This window comes from Kogia breviceps, chromosome 14, assembly GCF_026419965.1.
Source record: "Kogia breviceps isolate mKogBre1 chromosome 14, mKogBre1 haplotype 1, whole genome shotgun sequence".
Lineage (NCBI taxonomy): Eukaryota > Metazoa > Chordata > Mammalia > Artiodactyla > Physeteridae > Kogia > Kogia breviceps.
This window is the reverse complement of record NC_081323.1, coordinates 35,609,589-35,629,271: the sequence shown is the minus strand read 5'-3', so window position 1 is coordinate 35,629,271 and position 19,683 is coordinate 35,609,589. Positions and strand designations below refer to the sequence as shown.

At 38.7% G+C, this 19,683-nt stretch overlaps 1 protein-coding gene across 4 annotated transcripts in view; it reads right to left on the bottom strand.

Moving 5' to 3' along the window:
• SEL1L2 (SEL1L2 adaptor subunit of SYVN1 ubiquitin ligase) overlaps positions 1 to 19,400 on the bottom strand; it is an 81,018-nt gene extending 61,618 nt beyond the window's left edge. For 3 of the 4 annotated variants that reach the window (XM_067012449.1, XM_067012450.1, XM_067012451.1), the window contains exon 1: positions 19,322 to 19,376. The gene's annotated coding sequence lies outside the window, so the exon portion shown is untranslated. Of the gene's footprint in view, positions 1 to 19,321 lie in introns of all 4 variants that reach the window. The other variant, XM_059037602.2, reaches the window with a different exon arrangement.
• Positions 19,401 to 19,683: the final 283 nt, after the last annotated feature.

Here is a 19,683-nt window from a genome sequence, read left to right as displayed (position 1 = left end):
GGATATGGACCATGTTTTAAAAGTCTTTATTGAATTTGTTACAATACTGCTTCTGTTTTATGTTTTGGTTTTTGGGCCGCGAAGCATGTGGGATCTTAGCTTCCTGACCAGGGATTGAACCTGCATCCCCTGCATTGGAAGGCGAAGTCTTAACCACTGGACCACCAGGGAAGTCCCCAGTCCCCTTATATAATGTTATAAACCAATGTTACCTCAATAAAAAATAAATCTAAAAAAATAAGAATTGCCTATTTGTATCCTTTGTTCCTTTTCTATTGGGTTTTCATGTTGATTTGTAGGTGTTATTTATATAACCAAATACTAATTCTTTGTTGACTATATTTGTTGATTATACTTGTTGCTTTTTCCAGTCTGTTAGGCTTTTTTTTTATGTTACAATAAAAAATATCTATTCAAATTAAAAATTTTTAAGGTAGTCAAATTTATGAATTTTGCCATTATGGTTTTACTTTTATATTTTCTAAGACCCCTTTCTTATGCTAATATCATAATTTCTTCTAAAATTATTTAAGTTTTGATAATCACATTTAGGTCTTTAATAAAACTGGAATTTTTGTATATGAGGTGGGGATGGAATCTGATCTTAATCTTCATCCAAATGATAATCAATGGTCTGTGTATAATCTGTTTATACTTTCCCAGCACCATTTATTGAAGAGGCTATCTTTTCTCCATTGAATGTTCTTGCCTCCTTTGTCATAAATTAGGTGCTCATATGTGTGTGGGTTTATCTCTGGGCATTCTATCCTGTACTTTGATCTACATTTCTGTTTTTGTGCCAGTACCATACTGTCTTGATTACTGTAGCTTTGTGGTATAGTTTGAAGTCAGGGAGCCTGATTCCGCCTACTCTGTTTTTCTTTCTCAAGATTGCTTTGGCTATTCAGGGTCTTTTGTGTTTCTATACGAATTGTAAAATCTTTTGTCCTAATTCTGTGAAGAATGCCATTGGTAGTTTGATAGGGATTTCATTCAATCTGTAGATTGCTTTGGATAGTATAGACATTTTCACAATTGATTCTTCCAATCCAAGAACATGGCATATTTCTCCATCTGTTTATGTCATTTTTGATTTCGTTCATCAGTGGTTTTTTCTGTTTTTTTTTTTTTTTTTTTTTTTTTTTGCTGTACACAGGCCTCTCACTGTTGTGGCCTCTCCCATTGTGGAGCACAGGCTCTGGATGTACAGGCTCAGTGGCCATGGCTCTAGGGCCCAGCCGCTCTGCAGCATGTGGGATCCTCCCGGACCGGGGCACGAACCCATATCCCCTGCATTGGCAGGTGGACTCTCAACCACTGTGCCACCAGGGAAGCCCAATCAGTGTTTTGTAGTTTTCTGAGTACAAGTCTTTCGCCTCCTTAGGCAGGTTTATTTATTTTATTTATTTTAATAATAAATATTTAAAATATTTATTTTATTTACTTTTTGTTGTTGCTGGATAGGAATGCCAGAGCTTTCTGTGCATTAGCTTTGTATCCTGAAACCTTACCAAATTCATTGATTAGTTCTCATGGTTTTCTGGTGGCATCTTTAGGATTTTCTATGCATAGTATTATGTCATCTGCAAACAGTGACAGTTTTACTTCTTTCTTTACTTCTTTTTTTCCAATTTGTATTCCTTTTATTTTATTCCTTTTATTTCCTTTTCTTCTCTGATTGCTGTGACCAGGACTTCCAAAACTATGCTGAGTAAGAGTGGTGAGGCTGGACATCCTTGTCTTGTTCCTGATCTTAGTGGAAATGCTTTCAGTTTTTCACCATAGAGTATGATGCTTGCTGTAGGTTTGTCATAAATGGCCTTTATTATGTTGAGGTAGGTTCCCTCTATGCCCATTTTCTGGAGAGTTTTTATCATAAATGGGTGTTTTTATCATAAATGGGTGTAGAATTTTGTCAAAAGCTTTTTCTGCATCTATTGAGATGATCATATGGTCTTTATTACTTAATTTGTTAATATGGTGTGTCATATTGATTGATTTTCATATATTGAAGAATCCTTGCATCCCTGGGATAAATCCCACTTGATCATGGTGTTTGATCCTTTTAATGTGCTGTTGGATTCTGTGTTAGTATTTTGTTCAGGATTTTTGCATCTAAGTTCATCAGTGATATTGGTTTATAATTTTCTTTGTTTGTGATATCTTTTTCTGGTTTTGGTATCAGGGTGATGGTGGCTTCAAAGAATGAATTTGGGAGTGTTTCTCCCTCTGCAATTTTTTGGAAGAGCTTGAGAAGGATGAGTGCTAGCTCTTCTCTAATGTTTGATAGAATTCACCTGTGAAGCCATCTAGTCCTGGACTTTTGTTTGTTGGAAGATTTTTAATCACAGTTTCAATTTCATTACTTGTGATTTGTCTGTTCATATTTTCTATTTCTTCCTGGTTAAGTCTTGGAACGTTATACCTTTCTAAGAATTTCTCCATTTCTTCTAGGTTGTCCATTTTATTGGCACAGAGTTGCTTGTAGTATTCTCTTATAATCCTTTGTATTTCTGCAGTGTCTGTTGTGATTTATCCCTTTTCATTTCTAATTTTATTTATTTGCATCCTCTCCCTTTTTTTCTTGATGAGTCTGGCTAAGGGTTTATCAGTTTTGCTTATCTTCTAAAAGAACCAGTTTTAGTTTTACTGATCTTTGCTATTGTTTTTGTTTTTATTTCATTTATTTCTGCTCTGATCTTTATGACTTCTTTCCTTCTACTGACTTTGGGTTTTCTTTGTTCTTCTTTCTCTAGTTGTTTTAATTGTAGGGTTAGAATGTTTATTTGAGATTTTTCTTGTTTCTTGAGGTGAGACTTAATTGCTATAAACTTCCCCCTTAGAACTGCTTTTGCTGCATCTCATAGGTTTTGGGTCATTGTGCTTTCATTGTCATTTGTTTCTATGTATTTTTAAAATTGCTTCTTTGATTTCTTCAGTGATCTCTTCGTTCTTTTGTAGGGTGCTGTTTACCCTCCATGTATTTGTGGTTTTTTTACAGTTTTTTTCCTGTAATTGATTTCCAATTTCATAGCGTTGTGGTCAGAAAAGATGCTTAATATGATTTCAGTTTTCTTAAGTTTTCTGAGGCTCAATTTGTGACCCAAGATGTGATCAATCCTGGAGAATGTTCTGTGTGCACTTGAGAAGAAAGTGTATTCTGCCACTTCTGGGTGGAATATTCTATAAATATCAATGAAATCTATCTGGTCTATTGTGTCATTTAAAGCTTGTGTTTCCTTAGTTATTTTCTGTCTGGATGATCTCTCCATTGGTGTAAGTGGGGTGTTAAAGTCCTCTACTATTATTGTGTTACTGTTGATTTCTCCTTTCATGGTTGTTAGCACTTGCCTTATGTATTGAGGTGTCCCTATGTTGGGTGCATAAACATTTATAATTTTTATATCTTCTTCTTGGATTGATCCTTTGATCATTATATAGTGTCCCTCCTTATCTTTTGTAACAGTCTTTATTTTAAAGTCTATTTTATCTGACACGAGTATTGCTACTCCAACTTTCTTTTTCTTTTTTTTTTTTTTGTGGTATGCGGGCCTCTCACTGTTGTGGCCTCTCCCGTTGCAGAGCACAGGCTCCAGACACGCAGGCTCAGCGGCCATGGCTCACAAGCCCAGCCGCTCTGCAACATGTGGGATCTTCCCGGACTGGGGCAGGAACCCATGTCCCCTGCATCGGCAGGCGGACTCTCAAACACTGTGCCACCAGGGAAGCCCTCCAACTTTCTTTTGATTTCCGTTTGCATGGAGTATCTTTTTCCATCCCTTCACTTTCAGTGTGTATATGTCCCTAGGTCTGAAGTGGTTCTCTTGTAGATAGCATATATAAGGGTGTTGTTTTTGTATCCATTCACCCAGTCTGTGTCTTCTGGTTGGGGCATTTAATCCATTTATATTCAAGGTTATTATCAATATGTATGTTCCTATTACCATTCTCTTGTTTTTTTTGTTTGCTTGTTTTGTTTTTTTGCGGTACGTGTGCCTCTCACTGTTGTGGGCTCTCCCGTTGCGGAGCACAGGCTCTGGACGCGCAGGCTCAGCGGCCATGGCTCACGGGCCCAGCCGCTCCGCAGCATGTGGGATCCTTCCGGACTGGGGCACAAACCCGTGTCCCCTGCATCGGCAGACGGACTCTCAACAACTGCGACATGAGGGAAGCCCCTTTGTGTTTGTTTTTGTGGGTGTGTTTCTTCTCTTGTGTTTCTAGCCTAGAGAAGTTCCTTTAGGACTTGTTGTAAAGCAGTTTGGTGGTGCTGAATTCCCTTAGGTTTTGCTTGTCTGAAAAGCTTTTGATTTCTCCATTGAATCTGAATGAGATCCTCTGGGTAATCTTGGTTGTAGGTTTTTCTCTTTCATCACTGTAAATATATCCTGCCACTCCCTTCTGGCCTGCAGAGTTTCTGCTGAAAAATCATCTGATAACCTTATGGGGATTCCTTTGTATGTTATTTTTTGTTTTTCCCTTGCTGCTTTTAATATTTTTTCTTTGAATTTAATTTTTGTTAGTTTGATGAATATGTGTCTTGGTGTGTTTCTCCTGTATGGGATTCTCTGCGCTTCCTGAACTTGGGTGACTATTTCCTTTCCCATGTTAGGGAAGTTTTCACTATAATCTCTTCGAATATTTTCTCAGACCCTTTCTTTTTCTCTTCTTCTTCTGGGACCCCTATAATTCAAATGTTTGTGTGTTTAGGGTTGTCCCAGAGGTCTCTGAGATTGCCTTCAATTCTTTTTTCTTTATTCTGCTCCTTGGAAGTTATTTCCACCATTTTGACTTCCAGCTCACTTATTCGTTCTTCTGCCTCAGTTATTCTGTTACTGATTCCTTCTAGTATATTTTTCATTTCAGTTATTGTGTTGTTCATCTCTGTTTGTTTTTTCTTTAGTTCTTCTAGATCTTTGTTAAACATTTTTTGTATTGTCTCAATCCATGCCTCCATTCTATTTCTGAGATTCTGGATCATCTTTACTATCATTACTCTGAATTCTTTTTCAGATAGATTGCCTATTTCCTCTTCATTTATTTGGTCATGTAGGGTTTTTTTGGGTTTTTTTGTTTTTTGTTTTTTTGCAGTACACGGGCCTCTCACTGCTGTGGCCTCTCCCATTGTGGAGCACAGGCTCCAGACGCTCAGACTCAGTGGCCACGGCTCTTGGGCCCAGCTGCTCCGCGATATGTGGGATCCTCCCAGACCAGGGCACGAACCCACGTCCCCTGCATCGGCAGGCGGTTTCTCAACCACTGTGTCACCTGGGAAGCCCAAGTCATGTAGGTTTTTACATTGCTCCTTCATCTGTGACATATTCTTTTGCCATCTCATTTTTTTTTTTTCCTTTTCTTTATGAGTGGGATTTTGTTCCTGTCTTGCTGGTTGTTTGGCCTGAGGCCTCCAACACTGGAGTTTCTAGGCTGTTGGGTAGAGCTGTGTTTTGGTGCTGGAATGAGGACCTCTGTGAGACCTCACTCCAAAGAATATCCCCTGGAGTCTGAGGTTCTCTGTTAGTCCAGTGGTTCAGATTCAGAGCTCCCACTGCAGAAGCTTCTGCCTGACCCCTGGCTTGTGAACCAAGCTGGTGCACTTGGGGGTTCCTCCCGTCTCCTTGGGCATCAGGGTTTTTCACCAGCGGCCAACAGGCACCCTAGGTGTGGGGAGACACTAACTCCAAGTCCTCCCACACTGCCGTCTTGACTCCACCTCCCCCCAACAAGGCTTTTAATGTAGGAATTGTGGAATGTTTCCCCAAAGTTATTTTGTATTGCTTCTGTCAGGTTTCCAGATTTATCATCTTATTGGTGGAAAGATATCTGTGTATGTGAACATATTGGCTTGAAAGTGTTCACACACACACAGAAAAAAGTCAGGTGGCATAAATTCAAATTCAAATCTGTATACGGTGCAGGGATATTGTGTAGGTTATTTTCCAGGAACATGTTTTTCCCTGTGAAAGTCAAAGTGGAGGAAAAGCTTCCTTGATAGTTACATATAATTGTGGGTGGTTTGTTGTTTTTTCCTAATCTCCCCTTTCACTGTATGCACAGCTCTATGAGACTCTTAGTTTTATTCATAACTCTTCATCTCAATTCCCTTGTCAAAGATCTTTATGTCTTTTTAAATTTTCCCAGCCTGGGATTTAAAATCCAAGGCTCATCCATTACCAGCTCTGATCACAGCTTGCCAAAACATCAACTCACATGCTTATTTTTGATTATTTCTAGCACCTGGGGATTTCAGTTTCTTGTGAGCCCAGGTCTTCATTTCAAAAAAGTGTTTTGGCATATATTAGGTGTCATTTTTAGGTATTTGTATGCAGTAGAGTTTTCATATTGGATTAAACCACCATTTTGCCAGAATAGGAGATCTTTAGTGATTTTCTTTTAAAATAAATTCTTTCACAAAATAACTTGTGTTGATTTAAAGAAAAACTTTAAGTAATAGGAAAGATATTAAATGGTACACAGTTTTGGTTCCCTGATAAGCAGACTTTAAGAGTTTGGAGTATTTATTAAGAAGTGTCCTTGGGACTTCCCTCGTGGTGCAGTAGTTAAGAATCTGCCTGCCAATGCAGGGCACATGGGTTTGAGCGCTGGTCTGGGAAGATCCCACATGCTGTGGAGCAACTAAGCTCATGTGCCACAACTACTGAGTCTCTGCTCTAGAGCATGCAAGCCACAACTACTGAGCCTGCATGACAAAACTAGTGAAGCCTGTGTGCCTAGAGCCTGTGCTGTGCAACAGACAACTACCGCAACAAGAACCCCCCGCACAGCAATGAAGAGTAGCCCCCGCTCACTGCAACTAGAGAAAGCCCACGTGCAGCATCAAAGACCCAACGCAGCCATAAATAAATAAATAAATAAGAAGAAAAGAAAAAAGAAGTGCCCTAGGGAACCACACCTGGTGAAGAAGTTGGATTAGGCAGAAAGAGAAGCTGTGATGCAACCTGCAACAGAGAAGAACAAACCTGACTCCATATCAGATCTATTCCTTTAATTCTAACCCTTGTGTTCTGTTGTCTGTGCTCAGCCATGCTGGCTCTGCTCCTTTTGTAAAAGAATGTTGCTTATAGCCTGAAATATTCATGATAGCCCATTCTCAAGGTTCTGACCTTTGAAGGTATAACACTTTCCCACTCATATAGAGATAAAAAGTTGCAGAACAGAAAATAATAATTGTCTTCTTGGTGGTATATAGGAACATTGTAACCAGACCTACTTGGACAGCTGCAAGAACAAAGGATTCCTGCACCAAAAAGTTTGCAAGAATGAGCCATACCTCCTTCCATCTTAGCATAAAAGAAGCCTGAATTCTAACTCAGGTAAGATGGTTCTTTGGGACAGTAGTCCACCATCTTCTCAGTCTGCTGTTTTTCTGAATAAAATCTCTATTCCTTGCCCCAACAACTAACTTGTCTCTTGATTTATTGTCCTGTCATGTGGCAAGCAGTACAAGCTTGGACTTGGTAACAAGCCCAGTGAAACCCTTTCCTGACCCCAGAGGGTACTCTGGAGCTAACATGTCTCTTCTAACTCATCCCAAGTTAGACTGACATGGTCAGGCCTTTATGTTCCTGAATTGATTAGTCACTGGAAGTTGGCTCTCCCAGGAAGGAGGAATAGCCTTGGGCTATGCAGTTGTCTGCACCTGAGACAGCCTCTAAAGGGACTGACTGCTGAAGGCTGTCTGTGAACTGCACTTTCTGCAACTGGGCAACAAGTCCCTCATTGAAGAGAGGATCTGAATGGCACTTCCCAGTGTCCTCCACATACATCCCACAGTCAATAAAGTGGAATACTAAAGATAAACTTAGCCTAGCTGGTCACAGACCCTAGAAGTGAGAAAAAAGAATGCCAACCCTGGCTTAAAGCAGGATTCTAAGACACTCCCCTCCAACCAAGAACATAGGAGCTGTATGGTCTAATCACCAAAATTAATGATGATTAATGCCAAGAAATTCCAGGAAGGATCTGGTCAGGAAGGACAAAGAAACTAGTGTTCTAGTTGCCTGCAGGAATAGGCTCCACTATTCCCACTGCATGATTAATTATTGATTTGTCTTGTTAACAATTTAATAAAGATAATTACTCTATTAGACTCAGTTCTGACTCAGAAAGAAGAATTAGTTATTAAAGTTCTAGTGATAAGATACTCTGAGAGAAAATGAGCATGCTGTTAAAAAAATGTAATGGGATATGAAAGCATTGTGTTCAACTATAAAACACCATTCAAACATACTCTAAAAATGTAAGGGTTTATTATTTTTATGTAGCACGTATATTGTAGTATATTATTGTAGATAATGCTGAACTTGGAGTCAGAAGATCTGAGTTTACATCCTAGCTCTATATAGGAAGAATTCAACTCAATTTAATTCAGCAAATATTTATTCATATTAAGTATGTGACAGACACAATGCCAGGCACAGATCTTGCCTTGAATTAAAGAGAAAACAAATGCTATTGGTTATATTTGACAGCCTCTAGGTAAAGGAAAAAGTGATAGAGATCTGAAAATTGGTAGACAGTTCCCCTATTTTCAAGATGTAGAAAACTATATTCATATTCTAGAACCAGCTTGATGACAATCTCCTTAATTTCTCTTTCATTTTTTGAACAGCATACACAGTTTGTGAGCCTTGAGTTAAGGAGATAGTATCACTAAGAATCAGAAAGTTTTTTGAGAATGTTAGGTTCAATCTAATTTTTCTTTTCTGAAGGACTAACGAGTCTGGGGAGTAGCATTTATATAAAACACCTATATCCCATTTTCTATGATATCCTGTATACAAAATGTTGAAATGAGAACTGAATGAGAATAGGATTTAGCAAGGTTTTTAGCCAGCTCTATAACCATGTATAATCCATATTTCTGGTTCATTTCATAGCTTGTAAATCTTCCGAGGAAGGTTACTTCTCCATGGCTTCCTCTACTTTCCTAACTACTGATTCAATAGGTACTGTTCCTGACAGTAGGCTTCTGTGTGGGGTTGAAGGTGGGGGATCAGGAAGGCGTGTCTGTCTACTTTCTATCTACCAATGCTTATTAAGGCATCTTCCCAAACAAGGGCAGTGCACTCTGTACAAGGCATTCTGATAACTGAAATTTTATTTTTTCAACCTCATCACATGTGGATTTTTATCTGTTATTGGTGGGTAAATATAATATTAGAGATTTATGGTGGATTATTGTGGGCTCTAGGCTCTAAACTTGGTTCTATCTGGTTAATGTCTGTAACAAGAATTTGGGTAAAAGATTGGAGGGCATGCTTGTCAAAAATTTGAATGACAGAAAACTAGGAGAGTTTGATTGATATAATTGATAGTTTGAAATAGTCCCAAAAGAACACAATGAAACAAATAGGCATACATGTAAAAGATTTCACTTAGATTCAAAAATTTAGTGAACACATAAGGATTAGGAGATATCTGGCTGTGATGGTCAACTTTATGTATCTATTTGGCGAGTACAGTCTCCAGTTATTAAGTCCTACATGAAACTAGCTTTTGCTGTGAGGGCACCTTTAAGTAAGCGAGATTATCCTAAATAATCTGGGTTGGCCTGATTCAAACAGTTGAGAGGCCTTAAGAATGGAACTGACCATATGCTGTGGAGCAGCTAGGCCTGTATGCCACAACTGCTGAGCCTGAGCTGTAGAGCCTGTGAGCCACAACTACTGAGCCCATGTGCCACAACTACTGAGGCCCGTGCATCTGGAGTCCATGCTCTGCAACAAGAGAACCCACCTCAATGAGAAGCCTGCACACTGCAAGGAAGAGTAGCCCCTGCTCGCCGCAACTAGAGAGAGCCTGCGCACAGCAACGAAGACACAACACAACCAAAGATAAATAAATAATTTTTTTAAAGAGAAAAACAAATACCATATGCTAACACATATATATGGAATCTAAAAAAAAAAAAAAGGTTCTGAAGAACGTAGAGGCAGGACAGGAATAAAGACGCAGACATAGAGAATGGACTTGAGGACGTGGGGAGGGGGAAGGGTAAGCTGGGACCAAGTGAGAGAGTGGCATGGATATATATACACTACCAAATGTAAAATAGATAGTTAGTGGGAAGCAGCCGCATAGCACAGGGAGATCAACCTGGTGCTTTGTGAACACCTAGAGGGGTGGGATAGGGAGGGTGGGAGGGAGGCCCAAGAGGGAGGGGATATGGGGACATGTATATGCATATGGCTGATTCACTTTGTTGTGCAACAGAAATTAACGCAGTACTGAGAAGCAATTATACTCCAATAAAGATCTATAAAAATAATAAATATATCATTTCTCAAAAGTAGATTTATTTATTTATTTGGTTGTGTCCAGTCTTAGTTGTGGCAGGCAGGCTCCTTAGTTGCAGCTCACCAGCTCCTTAGTTGTGGCATGTGAACTCTTAGTTGTGGCATGTATATGGGATTTAGTTCCCAGACAAGGGTTTGAACTCGGGCCCCCTGCATTGGGATAGCGGAGTCTTAACCACTGCGCCACCAGGGAAGTCCCCATATGACTCAAATTAAATGTGTCATTTGTTTCCTGTCAAAAATCCTACCTGTACTTCAAGTAACTCACATGTCAACAATTTTATGTCCTATATAGAGCCAACTCTTCAAATGAGCAGTCAACCAGTCTTTTGGAGTAAATGTGGGAAAAATACTCTTAAAATATTAAGATTTAAAAAATTAAAAAATCTTTGTCGAAGCAAGACTCTCATAAAGACCAAGGACAGACTAGGTCAGTAAGAGTCCTTCTAGCTCCAAAACTAACCTCTCTCTCCTCTGGAATCCCTTGGTTCTCAATTTCTATCTATTGCTCTTATTAGTAGTGATCACTTTTCTATGTTTACTTCTGGCAGAAGGAAACATTTTCCAATTTGTGTAAATCTTGATGAATGGATGTTATGACTATTATAAGACAGGGGTTCTCAAATGTCCTTGAAACATTTAGGTAGGCATCAATGAATGCATGTACACTCCCTAGAGATGTCTAGGGACAGATTCCTGTCCCTAGAGGACAGGAATACATTTCTTTAAAGTCTTAGGTTTGATAATTCAAAGTGTGAGTTTTGAAATCTACTGCATACATTATACTGTTCTAAAATGATTTCAATTATTTACCATTATTTTTTTCCATAAATTTATTTATTTATGGCTGTGTTGGATTCTTGTTACTGGGCAGGGGCTTTCTCTAATTGTGGCAAGCAGGGACTACTCTTCGTTGTGGTGCGCGGGCTTATTGCGGTGGCTTGTCTTTGTTGTGGAGCATGGGCTCTAGGTGCACGGGTTTCTGTAGTTGTGGCTCGCGGGCTCTAGAGCGTAGATTCAGTAGTTGTGGTGCATGCGCTTAGTTGCTCTGTGGCATGTGGGATCTTACTGGACCAGGGCTTGAACCCGTGTACCCTGCATTGGCAGGTGGATTCCTAACCACTGTGCCACCTTACAAAGTGGAAATGATATAACCTATCTTAAGTGAACACTAAAAAATATGGGGGATGCTCAATTAGAGTTAGCTTATTATTTATTATTTTTAGGTATAATATAACCAGTTCCATATAAGGGAAAGGGATCTCATTTGAAGGGTGACATTATTTACTCTTTTAAACAGCAGAAGCTCTCTTAAACAACCTCTACCTACCCCATTCGCCAAATTAATCAATGATTTTCATGTCTTCTATCCAACTTACTGACCGATGTCCACAGCATATTGAACTAGTTTGTGGCCAGTGGGATTCTCTTTAGTACAGGTGTTACTTCTGTTCCCACCCTTTGCATACTTACCAAAGATCAGGAGTGCTTGATCCCAAATCTATCTGTATCAATTGTGCTGTTATTATAATTACAGAATTTAATCAAACAATATGTAAACTTACTAAAATAAGTACAAAAAGAAAATGTTGTTTCTATGTAAAGCGATTGAAATATTATGAAAAAACATGATAAGGAGAGCCACTAAAAGTTATCAAATTTAATTGCAGGCAAAGCATTTATAATGACTGGGGGAAAAGTCTGCAAATATCTGGAAGGATTTTGCCCATACTTGCTCCAGAAATGTTTTTAGCTCCTTTTCTCATTAAAAAACTGAGATGGGAAATCATAGATGATACAGTTTGAGTGTGGTTTATACTAGAAATGCCAATAAGTAGATCAATGCTAAGTAAAAGGCAGCCCATGTTTCTATGCCAAAAAATGGTCAAATGTATGTTTCAATGTATATGATTTAGATTTAAAAGAACTTTAAGATATGTACATATTTTATAATGCCAATAAAAACTGATATTCTTAATTTATCTCTGCCATAGAAGATTCCCTCTCCTAAATAAGATGTTAAATTATACAAACTCATACATATCTGTTAGAAAAGAGAGTTTTCATGTATCAGACTTAAATGTTGAAAATGAGTCTTAAATTTTATAATTGAGCACCAGTTAACTCCTGCACACAGAATCTATGGACACATTGTTTATATTTTCTTTTCTGTTAATACATCTTTATTGGAGTATAATTGCTTTACAATCTTGTGTTAGTTTCTGCTGTATCACAGAATGAATCAGCTATACGTGTACATATATCCTCATATCCCCTCCCTCTTGCATCTCCCTCTCACCCTCCATATCCCACCCCTCTAGGTGGACACAAAGCACCGAGCTGATCTCCCTGTTCTATGCGGCTGCTTCCCACTATCTATTTTACATTTGGTAGTATATATATGTCCATGCCACTCTCTCACTTTCTCCCAGCTTACCCTTCCCCTTCCCCACGTCCTCAGGTTCATTCTCTATGTCTGCATCTTCATTCCTGTTCTGCTCCTAGGTTCCACAGAACCTTTTTTTTTTTTTTTTTTCAGATTCCATATATATGTGTTAGCATACAGTATTTGTTTTTCTCTTTCTACGGTATTTGTTATCCCTTTCCAGATATTTCTCTTCACTCTGTATAACCGACTCTAGGTCCATCCACCTCACTACAAATAATTCAATTTCATTACTTTTTATGGCTGAGTAATATTCCATTGTATATATGTGCCACATCTTTATCCATTCATCTGTCAATGGACACTTAGGTTGCTTCCATGTCCTGGCTACTGTAAATAGTGCTGCAATGAACATTGTGGTACATGACACTTTTTGAATTATGGTTTTCTCAGGGTATAGGCTCAGTGGTGGAATTGCTGGGTCATATGGGAGTTTTTTTTTTTTTTTTTTTTTTTTTTGTGGTACGTGGGCCTCTCACTGTTGTGGCCTTTCCCGTTGTGGAGCACAGGCTCTGGATGCGCAGGCTCGGTGGCTATGGCTCATTGGCCTAGCCGCTCTGCGGCATGTGGGATCTTCCCAGACTGGGGCACGAACCCGTGTCCCCTGCATTGGCAGGCGGACTCTCAACCACTGCGCCACCAGGGAGGCCCAGGAGTTCTATTTTTAGTATTTAAGGAACCTCCATACTGTTCTCCGTAGTGGCTGCATCAGTTTACATTCCCACCAACAGTGCAAGAGGGTTCCCTTTTCTCTACACCCTCTCCAGCATTTATTATTTGTAGACTTTTTGATGATGGCCATTCTGACTGGTGTGAGGTGATACCTCACTGTAGGTTTGATTTGCATTTCTCTAATTACTAGTGATGTTGAGCATCCTTTCATGTGTTTTTTGCAATCTGTATATCTTCTTTGGAGAAATGTCTATTTAGATCTCCTGCCCATTTTTGGATTGGATTGTTCATTGTTTTGATATTGAGCTGCATGAGCTGCTTGTATATTTTGGAGATTAATCCTTTGTCTGTTGCTTCATTTACAAATATTTACTCCCATTCTGATGGTTACCTTTTCGTCTTATGGTTTCCTTTGCTGTGCAAAAGCTTTTAAGTTTCATTAGGTCCCATTTGTTTATTTTTGTTTTTATTTCCCTTTCTCTATGAGGTGGGTCAAAATGATCTTGCTGTGATTTATGTCACAGAGTGTTCTGCCTATGTTTTCCCCTAAAAGTTTTATAGTGTCTGGCCTTACATTTAAGTCTTTAATCCATTATGAGCTTATTTTTATGTATGGTGTTAGGGAGTGTTCTAATTTCATTCTTTTACATATAGCTGTCCAGGTTTCCCAGCATCAGTTATTGAAGAGGCTGTCTTTCCTCCATTGTACATTCTTGCCTCCTTTATCAAACATAAGGTGACCATATGTGCATGGGTTTATCTCTGGGCTTTCTATCCTGTTCCATTGATCTATATTTCTGTTTTTGTGCCAGTACCATACTGTCTTGATTACTGTAGCTTTGTAGTATAGTCTGAAGTCTGGGAGCCTGATTCCTCCAGCTCTGTTTTCTTTCTCAAGATTGCTTTGGCTCTTCGGGGTCTTTTGTGTTTCCATACAAATTGTGAAATTTTTTGTTCTAGTTCTGTGAAAAATACCATGGTAGTTTGATAGGGATTGCATTGATTCTGTAGATTGCTTTGGGTAGTAGAGTCATTTTCACAATGTTGATTCCTCCAATCCAAGAACATGGTTTATCTCTACATCTGTTTGTATCATCTTTAATTTCTCTCATCAGTGTCATAGTTTTCTGCATACAGGTCTTTTGTCTCCTTAGGTAGGTTTATTACTAGGTATTTTATTCTTTTTGTTGCAGTGGTAAATGGGAGTGCTTCCTTAATTTCTCTCTCTGATGTTCCATCATTAGTGTATAGGAATGCAAGAGATTTATGTGCATTAATTTTGTATCCTGCTACTTTACCAAATTCATTGATTAGCTCTAGTACTTCTCTGGTAGCATCTTTAAGATTCTCTATGTATAGTATCATGTCATCTGCAAACAGTGACAGATTTCCTTTTTTTTCCTGATTTGGATTCCTTTTACTTATTTTTCTTCTCTGATTGCCATGGCTAAAACTTCCAAAACCATGTTAAATAATAGTGGTGAGAGTGGACAACCTTGTCTTATTTCCTGATCTTAGTGGAAATGGTTTCAGTTTTTCACCACTGAGAACAATGTTGGCTATGGGTTTGTCATATATGGCCTTCATTATGTTGAGGTAAGTTCCCTCTATTCCTACTTTCTGGAGGGTTTTTTTTTATCATAAATGGGTGTTGAATTTTGTCAAAAGCTTTTTCTGCATCTATTGAGATCATCATATGCTTTATCTCCTTCAATATGTTAATATGGTTTATCACATTGATTGATTTGCATATATTGAAGAAACCTTGCATTTCTGGGATAAACCCCACTTGATCATGGTGTATGATCCTTGTAATGTGCTGTTGGATTCTGTTTGCTAGTATTTTTAAAGCATTTTTGCATCGATGTTCATCAGTGATATTGGCCTGTAGTTTTCTCTTTTTGTGACTTCTTTTTCTGGTTTTGGTATCAGGGTGATGGTGGCCTCGTAGAATGAGTTTGGGAGTGTTCCTCCCTCTGCTATATTTTGGAAGAGTTTGAGAAGGTTAGGTGTTAGCTCTTCCCTAAATGTTTGATAGAATTCACCTGTGAAGCCCTCTGGTCCTGGGATTTTGTTTGTTGGAAGATTTTTAGTCACAGTTTCAATTTCAGTGCTTATGATTAGTCTGTTTATATTTTCTATTTTTTCCTGGTTCAGTATTGGAAGGTTGTGCTTTTCTAAGAATTTGTCCATTTCTTCCAGGTCGTCCATTTTGTTGGCATATAGTTGCTTGTAGTAATCTGTCATGATCGTGTGTATTTCTGCAGTGTCAGTTGTTACTTCTCCTTTTCATTTATAATTCTATTGATCTGAGTCTTTTCCCTCTTTTTCTTCATGAGTCTGGCTAACAGTTTATCAATTTTATCATCTCAAAGACCCAGCTTTTAATTTTAATGATCTTTGCTACCATTTCCTTCATTTCTTTTTCATTTATTTCTGATCTGATCTTCATATTTCTTTCTTTCTGCTAACTTTGAGGGTTTTTTGTTCTTCTCTCTCTAATCACTTCAGGTGTAAGGTTAGGTTATTTGAGATTTTTCTTGTTTCTTGAGGTAGGATTGTATTGCTACAAACTTCCCTCTTAGAACTGCTTCCGCTGCATCCCAAAGGTTTTGGGTCGTCGTGTTTTCATTGTCATTTGTTTCTAGGTATTTTTTGATTTCCTCTTTGATTTCTTCAGTGATCTCTTGGTTATTTAGTAGTGTATTGTTTTGCCTCCATGTGTTTGTATGTTTTACACGTTTTTCCTGTAATTTTTATCTAGTCTTATAGCATTGTGGTTGGCAAAGATCTTTGGTACGATTTCAATTTTCTTAAATTTACAAAGGCTTGATTTGTGACCCAAGATATAATCGATCCTGGAGAATGTTCCATGAGCACTTGAGAAGAAAGTGTATTCTGTTTTTTTGGATGGAATGTCTTATAAATATGTTAAGTCCATCTTGTTTAATGTGTCATTTAAAGCTTGTGTGTCCTTATTTATTTTCACTTTGGATGATCTGCCCATTGGTGAAAGTGGAGTGTTAAACTCCTCTAATAGTATTGTGTTACTGTTGATTTCCCCTTTCATGGCTGATAGCATTTGCCTTATGTATTGAGGTGCTACTATGTTGGGTGCATAAATATTTACAATTTTTATATTTTCTTGGATTGATCTCTTGATCATTATGTAGTGTCCTTCTTTGTCCCTTGTAATAGTCTTTATTTTAAAGTCTTTTTTGTCTGATATGAGAATTGTTACTCCAGCTTTCTTTTGATTTCCATTTGCATGGGATATCTTTTTCCATCCCCTCACTTTCAGTCTGTATGTGTTCCTAGGTCTGAAGTGGGTCTCTTGTAGGCAGCATATTTATGGGTCTTGTTTTTGTATCCATTCAGCCAGTCTATATCTTTTGGTTGGAGCATTTAACCCATTTACATTTAAGGTAATTATTATTATTTTTTGTTTGTTTGTTTTTTTGTTTTTTTTGTGTGGTACGCGGGCTTCTCACTGTTGTGGCCTCTCCCATTGCGGAGCACAGGCTCCGGACGCGCAGGCTCAGTGGCCATGGCTCATGGGCCCAGCCGCTCTGCGTCACGTGGGATCTTCCCAGACCGGGGCACGAACCTGTGTCCCCTGCATCAGCAGGCAGATTCTCAACCACTGCGCCACCAGGGAAGCCCTAAGGTAATTATTGATATGTATGTTCCTATTACCATTTTCTTACTTGTTTTGGGTTTGTTACTGTAGGTCTTTTCCTTCTTTTGTGTTTCCTGCCTAGAGAAGTTCCTTTAGCATTTGTTGTAAAGATGGTTTGGTGGTGCGGAATTCTCTTAGGTTTTGCTTGTCTGTAAAGGTTTTAATTTCTCTGTTGAATCTGAATGAGATCCTTGCTGGGTAGAGTAATCTTGGTTGTAGGTTTTTCCCTTTCATCACCTTAAATATGTCCTGCCACTCCCTTCTGGTTTGCAGAGTTTCTACTGAAAGATAAGCTGATAACCTTCTGGGGATTCCCTTGTCCGTTTTTTTTTTTTTTTTTTTGCGGTACACCGGCCTCTCACTGTTGTGGCCTCTCCTGTTGCAGAGCACAGGCTCCAGACGTGCAGGCTTAGCAGCCATGGCTCACGGGCTTAGTTGCTCTGCTGCATGTGGGATCTTCCCAGACCAGTGCATGAACCCGTATCCCCTGCATCAGTAGGTGGACTCTCAACTACTGCGCCACCAGGGAAGCCCTGTATTTAATTTTTGATAGTTTGATTCCTATGTGTCTTGGCATGTTTCTCATTGGATTTATACTGTAGGGGACTGTCTGTTCTTCCTGGACTTGACTATTTCCTTTCCCATATTAGGGAAGTTTTCAACTATAATCTCTTCAAATATTTTCTCAGTCCCTTTCTTTTTCTCTTCTTCTTCTGGGACCCCTATAATTCGAGTGTTGGTGCATTCAATGTTGTCCCAGAGGTCTCTGAGACTGTCCTCAATTCTCTTCATTATTTTTTCTTTATTCTGCTCTGTGGTAGTTATTTCCACTATTTTATCTTCCAGGTCACTTATTCGTTCTTCTGCCTCAGTTATTCCACTATTGATTCCTTCTAGAGAATTTGTAATTTCATTTATTGTGTTGTTCATCATTGTTTGTTTGCTCTTTAGTTCTTCTATGTCCTTGTTAAACATTTCTTGTATTTTCTCCATTCTATTTCCAAGATTTTGGATCATCTTTACTGTCATTATTCTGAATTCTTTTTCAGGTAGACTGTCTATTTCCTCTTTATTTGTTTGGTCTGGTGGGTTTTTACCTCGCTCCTTCATTTGCTGTGTATTTCTCTGTCTTCTCATTTTCCTTAACTTACTGTGCTTGGGGTCTCCTTTTCACAGGCTGCAGGTTTGTAGTTTCTGTTGTTTTTGGTGCCTGCCCCCCATGGGTAAGGTTGGTTCAGTGTGTTATGTAGGCTTTCTGGTAGAGGTGACTGGTGCCTGTGTTCTGATGGATGAGGCTGGATCTTGTCTTCTGGTGGGTAGGACTGCATCTGGTGGTGTGTTTTGGCGTATCTGTGAACTTATCATGAGTTTAGGCAGCCTCTCTGCTAGTGGGTGGGGTTGTGTTCCTGTCTTGTTAGTTGTTTGGCATGGGGTGTCCAGCAGTGGAGCTTGCTGGTCGTTGAGTGGAGCTGGGTCTTAGCATTGAGATGGAGATCTCTGGGAGAGCTCTCACCGATTGATATTTTGAGGGGCCAGGAGGTCTCTGGTGGACCAATGTCCTGAACTAAGCTCTCCCATGTCAGAGGCTCAGGCCTGACACCTGGCTGAGCACCATGACCCTGTCAGCCACACGGCTGGGTCATACTGGAGAAGATGCCCTGAAGCCAGGAGAAAGCTACATGGGAGACCTGTCAGAAGGCTTGTTTGATGAAATCAGGCAAAGGATGGTGACATTCTGTACCCAGGCTCTACTCGCCAAGGGGAAAGTGTGCCTCGGGAAGGTGAGTGTGTGCTTCCACTGTTTATATTTTCTAGACTCTTCCTGCATCCAGAGAAATCTATCAACTAATCAGTTATGTCTTTACTAGAGACAGTTTTCAATTGCTAGACCAGAAAAAAAAGAGCACTATATTAACTTCGATTTTCTTTAAAGTATGAGGATTTCTATTAGCAGAATATCTGAAATGTTTTATTTACATAATTATGGAGGTTTTTTTATTCATGAGTCTTAATTATCAACCTTGGTTATTATCATCAGTACAAATTCTAAATTAAGTCAGTGGACAAAAACTGACAAAATTTAAGGCTTTTTGTGTGTATAACTCTTTATGACTATATCCTAAGACTTTCTGGAAAGTAGCTACAAAGTTTGATTTTAGAGTACATTAAGTCATTTTTAATTTACCTGGGAGAGGGCATTCTACTTACAATGATTTTTACTTCTTTTCCACAGATGTTTATTTCGAATTCTTTTTATTCTTAATTTATGCTGATTCTTCTTTTTTTCTAAGAGATTTTCTTTTTTATTGATCACATTAATTGATTTTTTTGGTTCCAATATATTTGATAAATATTGTTTGATTTCACTCACCGATACCTACAAAGAAAAAGATTTTTGCTCATTTTTTTTTATGTGTAGCTTTTTAAAATCAAACAAGTGACTCTTTAAAAACCAGCTTTACTGAGATATAATTCATATGCTATAATTATAAATGTATAATTGTACATTTAAAGTGTACAATTCAACGACTTGTAGCATAGTCACAGATATGTGCAATCATTACCACAAT